This window comes from Formica exsecta, unplaced genomic scaffold (genome assembly GCF_003651465.1).
Source record: "Formica exsecta isolate Colony F162 unplaced genomic scaffold, ASM365146v1 scaffold677, whole genome shotgun sequence".
Lineage (NCBI taxonomy): Eukaryota > Metazoa > Arthropoda > Insecta > Hymenoptera > Formicidae > Formica > Formica exsecta.
Window position 1 is genome coordinate 362,397 of NW_021853441.1, and position 8,204 is coordinate 370,600.

Here is an 8,204-nt window from a genome sequence, read left to right on the forward strand (position 1 = left end):
GGAAAGCCTCGAGTTTCTAATATACGTTCCTTTATCGAGACACATGCATCGCGTATATTAAAGTCTCATCTTTAAAATTGTTATATATATATATATTTGTCGTTTTATTGTACATACGACGTTATATTAGTACCGAGAAATTATATTCTCGTGTTATAATCCTGCTATCTTACGTGCAGATATATAATTAAGCGCGAGTATAACTAAGTGATGTTGTGTGTGTGTGTGTGTTTTGTTAGAAATTTCCGCTAATGAAATTTTCGTGGGAAACCGCGCGAGTCTCTAATATTCTTTTATCGAGTTTACTTTGTATACTAGAGTTTTGCCGCAATGAAATTACTTCTAGGAGTTATGATCTTTTCGTATCGTTATTATCTTCCTACTTGTACATGTAAATAAACATCCAAGCAGAGGTATAATATTTCGTTAGAGAAACTCTCATTAATGAAATATTTGTGGATAGTCTTCGTAATATATACTCGTACACCCCCCCAATGTTTCGTACCCTGGAGTCGAATTATTCTTATAAATTTATAATAAAGGTTTATCGGATATTTCTTCTGTTTTTTTATGTATTTGGTGTCACGGCGCTACCGCGTCACTTGATATCTATTCATACCGTGCGAACAAATTAAAAATTGAGCATTTAAATCCCAATTTAGCAAATATACGCATAAAAGGAACAGTCGAATAAACAACTCCTTAATTAATTTTAAGATATAAAATGCAGAGACTAGCAGAAATTTCCGCTAATAAAACTGCTCTTTTCGAGACAGAATTATACGATTAAATAAATAAGACATTTAAATTACACAACGGCGTATCCGCTTTGCATCTAATTACGATCCGCGTTTTATCATTTCAAAAAATATGCAACGCAACTGTTTCTATTTTTTCGCGTGTTTGTATACCTTTCTTTTGCCTCGAGGCTTTCTACTCGCATTTTCCTCAGCATCTCATTTTAAGGACGCGTTTTGCACACATGTACACACACGCAAACACGTAACGCGTACTTTCGCGTTTGCATATGAGACGCGAGGACACGAAAATGCCGGTTTTACGAGAGAAAGCAAGGCGTCGACGGGACGTCGGCAGGTACCAGGCGCAAGCCGTACAAATGGCCGCATCTTGCCGTCGTCTGAGGGAGGATAACTGATTTGAAATGCGAAATAGTAGCGAAATGCGCGCGTACTAGTTCATCTTGCCGCATACCATGTGTGAATGAACACGAGCATCTATATTCCGTTGCATTTGCGGCCAAATATATATCACATCTACATTATTATAATAATCGCGTCACTTATATTCAAATTGTATCGTTGAATTGATAATCCTTGAGGAGAGAAAAAGGAGATCTCTCTCTCTCTCTCTCTCTTTCTCGTAAAAGTTTATCTTCCGAAAACGAAAATTGACAATCTGACGGCGCGAAGATAAGGATAGAGAAAGAGAGAAAGAGAGATGAAGAAAATCCATTCTATAAAGAATAAATAATCAGCATATCATTTTATTTTTTGTCTAAAAGATTTTCTCTAGCTGAAAGTTTAAAATAAAAATTTGTATCTACAGAGGGTTATCAAAGATATTTAAAACAAATTCTTTGCTATTAGAGTATGTAATCCGCTAGAGAAAATCACATGACAAAATTTTTTCAATCTTCAAGAATTGTCGATACAAGCCGATTTGACAAACGTACAATGAATGTATTATACCAACTATGTGCTTCCGATGAGTAAACTAACAATAAGCAGATCAAGTTCATATCAGTTTTGATAAAGTGCAGCATTTAATGACAGAAAAATAAAGTGTGTATATTTGTTTGGGAGATTTATGTCGATTTTAATATATTTTCTTTACATACTACAAGAAAACTAAAGCTATGATATTTCATCAAAGTTATAATATCTAAGAGAGAAAGAGAGAATATCACATCAAATTATAAAGAAATATTTATTTTAATATTTATATATGGATTTTTATATATAAAATATTTTATTAGATATGTTATACAAAAATATACATGGAAAAAGAAAAGTATCGATTAAGGCGCGATACAGCGTTAATCCGACGGAAGTGAGGACGAAGCATTGAGGGGGACCGTATTAATGAACAAAGAATGTGGGGTGAGAGGGAGTTTGAAGATATCTCGCCAACGAGAAGGGAAGAGCATCTCGGCACCTCGTAACCCGCGGGAAAATCAATTGACTCCCGAGGGATTGAGGGATTTACGGTAAAGACAAGCAGTGTCGTAAAAGCCGCGAGGCATAGCGCGTCGTAAAAGAAGAAGCTTAATATCCTTCGCTAGCCCTACAGGCACAACTATCACCTACGCTAAAGGCGTATTTATACGTCTCGCTTTTAATTAACATGCCGGATGAATTAATTGATCCATATATCTTACAACTATTTCATAAAGCTTATGCGATCATTAAAACATATATTTCATATATACATAGACACGGAAAAATACATACTATATACAAGTAAATATTACTTGTTTCATATATTTCAAAAGTTCATAAATCCGCAAATCTATCATAAGTTCATCATAAGCATCAAATTTATTCAAAATGTATTCTGAATCCTAGTAAATTTAATACTTTAATCAAGAATATTAAATTATATAATTGAAAAATGCGCGCGTACTAGTTCATCTTGCCGCATACCATGTGTGAATGAACACGAGCATCTATATTCCGTTGCATTTGCGGCCAAATATATATCACATCTACATTATTATAATAATCGCGTCACTTATATTCAAATTGTATCGTTGAATTGATAATCCTTGAGGAGAGAAAAAGGAGATCTCTCTCTCTCTCTCTCTCTTTCTCGTAAAAGTTTATCTTCCGAAAACGAAAATTGACAATCTGACGGCGCGAAGATAAGGATAGAGAAAGAGAGAAAGAGAGATGAAGAAAATCCATTCTATAAAGAATAAATAATCAGCATATCATTTTATTTTTTGTCTAAAAGATTTTCTCTAGCTGAAAGTTTAAAATAAAAATTTGTATCTACAGAGATTTATCAAAGATATTTAAAACAAATTCTTTGCTATTAGAGTATGTAATCCGCTAGAGAAAATCACATGACAAAATTTTTTCAATCTTCAAGAATTGTCGATACAAGCCGATTTGACAAACGTACAATGAATGTATTATACCAACTATGTGCTTCCGATGAGTAAACTAACAATAAGCAGATCAAGTTCATATCAGTTTTGATAAAGTGCAGCATTTAATGACAGAAAAATAAAGTGTGTATATTTGTTTGGGAGATTTATGTCGATTTTAATATATTTTCTTTACATACTACAAGAAAACTAAAGCTATGATATTTCATCAAAGTTATAATATCTAAGAGAGAAAGAGAGAATATCACATCAAATTATAAAGAAATATTTATTTTAATATTTATATATGGATTTTTATATATAAAATATTTTATTAGATATGTTATACAAAAATATACATGGAAAAAGAAAAGTATCGATTAAGGCGCGATACAGCGTTAATCCGACGGAAGTGAGGACGAAGCATTGAGGGGGACCGTATTAATGAACAAAGAATGTGGGGTGAGAGGGAGTTTGAAGATATCTCGCCAACGAGAAGGGAAGAGCATCTCGGCACCTCGTAACCCGCGGGAAAATCAATTGACTCCCGAGGGATTGAGGGATTTACGGTAAAGACAAGCAGTGTCGTAAAAGCCGCGAGGCATAGCGCGTCGTAAAAGAAGAAGCTTAATATCCTTCGCTAGCCCTACAGGCACAACTATCACCTACGCTAAAGGCGTATTTATACGTCTCGCTTTTAATTAACATGCCGGATGAATTAATTGATCCATATATCTTACAACTATTTCATAAAGCTTATGCGATCATTAAAACATATAATTCATATATACATACACACGGAAAAATACATACTATATACAAGTAAATATTACTTGTTTCATATATTTCAAAAGTTCATAAATCCGCAAATCTATCATAAGTTCATCATAAGCATCAAATTTATTCAAAATGTATTCTGAATCTTAATAAATTTAATACTTCAATCAAGAATGTTAAATTATATAATTGAAAAAAATACACTAAATTTTTCTGATCTAAAAAATTTTCTTACATTAAATTAACCATATCTGACTTTTCTTCGATAAAATTTTATAATATTCTTCAAAAGAAAATATTTACTTTTTTTGAGTACATGATAATGAGTATTTCTAAAATTTGTGACAAGTCTATTTTAAGACTATTATTAAGAAAATATTCTTTGTTAAAAATAACTGTTACTTAAAAGAAGTGAAGTAAACTGAGTAATCATTTTTCTTAGCAATAGAGTAATATTTTTATGTGTGTACGTTGTTGAGAGAATCTTATTTTGACAATACTTTTATTTTTCCTTTGGACATCACATATAAGTAATATTTTTTGAAGAAAAATAATTTAACAATGTAATAAAATTGAAATTTAATATAAAAATTTTATTCCGAGATATATACGTACAAAAGAAATTTAACTATAGGTCAAACGTCGAAAATGGGTTAAGGAAACAAGTTTAAAATTAATCCGGAGTAACTTATAAATGAAAAATATGGTTTGTGACTGTCGCTAGTTTTAGCTATTAACTTTTAACGCTTCAAAGACAAAAATTTATGGGGTTTCACTTTGTATCATTATTCAAAGCAAACGTGTTTAAAACATGGTTCCACTGCTTTCATCATTTGACGCAGACGGTTCTTTTTGATGGCAATACTGTTTATAAGATTCACTCCCGCGTTTTCGACGATTCATTTGAAATGATCATCAAAAGCGGACCATGACTCGTCTTAAATTTCGTATTCTCGGCTCACGAGTAAAGATTTGTTCCTCCGAGCGAATGACAGACAAAGTGGAAGAAAAGGCGAACAAAAAATCAATTTCTCGCACTTTCGATGAAATATGAAAGCAAATTGAGTGTGCATAAAATATTAGTGCTGATAGAAAGAATATAAGGGCAATTTTTTTAATTCGTATTATTTAAATCATTGGGGAAGAAATATTGCTGATAGAAGTTAAAAATTACGAACATAAAAGAATCTCGAGCCTTAATTTCTAAATTATCTATAATTTACAACAAAATTCGGGACAGGATTCTGTTTATATTTGATGTGTCATGTAATATGAAAAATATCTGGAAAAGTAAAATGCACATATACAAAATATAGTATATCTCAGAATACGCACATTTGTACATATATGTGGCACGTAAAATTATAAAGAGAATTCTGACTTGAATTTTGTTGCGGATCATAGATTGTTTAAAGCGGGCTTTAGGACAAATTTTTATTTGAGATTGTAAGGACAAAGCGAGACAAATTATAAGAAATGTAAACAGGCGCTAGGTGAAGGAAGGACGCGACTAAGCAGTCAGTCAGTCCCGAGCCTTCGCCACGACAAGACGAGTAGATCTATCAATACTAAACACGCATTTGAAAGTTGACGGCCTTTTTCTGATTCCCGTCGACTCCCATCTTACAAGATAAAGATTTATATTCTTCACACAACATTAATCCTGTGAAAAATACAGCAAAATATTTTTTATCGATTTTCTTATAGAATGTAAACTTTAGTACGTATAAAAAAAAAGCTACACCACATTTATGAAGTAATGTAAAGCAATTCCTTCGGTAAAACGACAGACATCGTTGAAAAATGTACTCGCAATACGTTTGCGCATGATATTTACAGTTACGAATGAGATAAAAGTCTTATAGAAAGCGTGTTACACGCGTAAAGTATCGGAGTAAAATAAAAATTTCATGATCCGCGAATAAAACGCGAAGCGCCGCACACGGCGCCGAAATAAAAATCGGGTATTCCACGTTCTCCGAAATAAAAGCCGCTTCTAAGTGTTACTATAATAGCGGTCGCTATCCGAGCCATATGAAACAGTAAACCGCGGCTTCAGCGGATACGATATCCGCTTTTAGTGGCACGAAAACAGAAAGCGTGGTGGAAAGTCATGCGACGAACGAAAACTCTCGTCGCTCTGACAGGATTCGCCGGTTTATTCGATTTCAGTGGAAATTCGCGAAAATTCGCCGAGAATTATACATATATTGACCACTCCGCAATAAACGTACATCCGCGAAATATTTCTCGATTATTCCAGAGAAACTCGCCGCGTAATATCGCGCGATTGTGAGTTTGCGATCATAAAAATCCAATATTCAAAGAATGTTAAGAATAAATAAATCGATAACACGGAGTAATCCGTTTTGTAATTTGGAGACAAAAAGATACGATGGAATTGCAGGAAATAATATTTTCGCGTTGGTTTTATATGTGATCTGAAAATAAATGAAAAGATTTCGCGATCCTCGGAAACGCCGGTATTACAACGTACTTTGCATAACGCTTTTTCCCTCTCTCTCTCTTATAAAATTATATAATTATTATCAACAATTTTATAATTAATAAATTTAAGATAAATTTTTTGAAGGAGAAAGAAGAGAAACTTTATACTCGCAATAGTTTTTTTCAGTCTATCTCGGAGGATTGTTTCTGCCTCTAAAACATGAAATTATTTCGATTTGCTTTATGAATCCATCAAGCTTCATTAAAAATCAACGGACGAGGGTCTACAAGCATTATTTAATTGTATAATAACAAGAGAGTATATATGTGTGTGTGTGTAGGTTTCCAGGAATGGAAAAGCAGCAGTCGTTCGCGAGAGCTCTCGACACGACACGTGTCGGTCGAGAAAGGGCGGAAATCGCGATGCCGACTCGCGGAGGATTTTTACCGCGTTGGAACTCCCCTTCGGGGTGCTTAGATATTTTACGAGATATCTTACGACACATACGCGCCGCGAGTTTTATATACACGCTGGCTCTCTATCAGGTATACCCGAGATTATTCCCGATGCCTCGTCCGGGGATTACATTGCGCTCTCTTACTTCATACCGATACGTACGTCTGAAGAATTATATCCTCCGTCCCGCGTAAACGTAAAAATCCTGAAATTTTTATTCACGGCTTCGTTTGCCCTCATCCTCATCCTCTTCCCGTCCTCCTTCTCCTTTTACCCGTCCCGTCGATATCGATAACTCCGGCGCATTTCTCTACAAATCATATTCCGTTTTCAGCGCACGATTCCCTCTCGCGATGACGAACTATACTAGAGATATCCCGAATTATCCATTGACAATGTTCTTCAACTTCTTTCAGTAGCGGGTTTTCATTAACAGAAAAAAATTAATTGAAGTCCGTATATTTATAGATCTTTTTTATATTTGATCTTTCTATGAATTTTGTTGAAAAGTTTTTTAAGGATCTTTGAGTTATTTATAATTATAAAAATCTAATCAGGAAAACTGATTGAAACATTTACATTATTTTATACCTTTTGTTTTTATTATATCTGTCAATTTCGAATTTAATTTTTTCAAGTTTAATCCTCGATTCTCTCTTTCAAAATAGCTCTCTTACAAGATCAATTTCGATATAAATATTCAATCAAAAACGTCTGCGAACACGTTCCGGACATATTAAGATTAATTGTTTCTAAAGGAAGACGCTTATAAACGACCAAACGATGATGGATACGTCTTTTATCACTCGAGATGTAAGAACAAAAAGCGTAAATGCGTCGTCGTCTCCACGTCGTAAGCGCTGTTTTTCGCCTTCGCTCGCGCGTGCATCGACAGCTTTTCGGCGAGGCGTTTTACCACGGTGGGAAGGGGCCGCGCGGTACCATCTAAATATAATGTCGTAAGTCTGCTTCGACTTGACAAGACAGTGACACGGCTGGTGTAGCGACGGTCGAAAGCCACGCAAGGCTGACGCCTGTCTTAGCTGACGCCGGGGCTAATGCGTTGTCACGAGTCGCACGTGTGCGCCGCTCTTTTCTATCCTACCGCGTGAATTACCCGATGTTTTTTCTCTCTCTCTCTCTCTTTCTTTTTGTTCTTCTCGTACACGCGCTGCTTACACATCGCGATGAATCCGGCGATTAGTCGTTCTGGATGCGGCGCCCGCCGTCCGGAAATTGGCCGACAACCCGTTTAGATTGGATCACGCCAGTTGCGGCTCCGTAAACAAACCGGAAGATTCTGTCTTTCTTCTCGAAGACGAAGGAAGATTTTCGTTTTCGTTTTGGGAAATTTATATTTGATGCGCTTCCCTTTTTAACACGATCGCTGCAACATAGTTGCGATATCTCTCT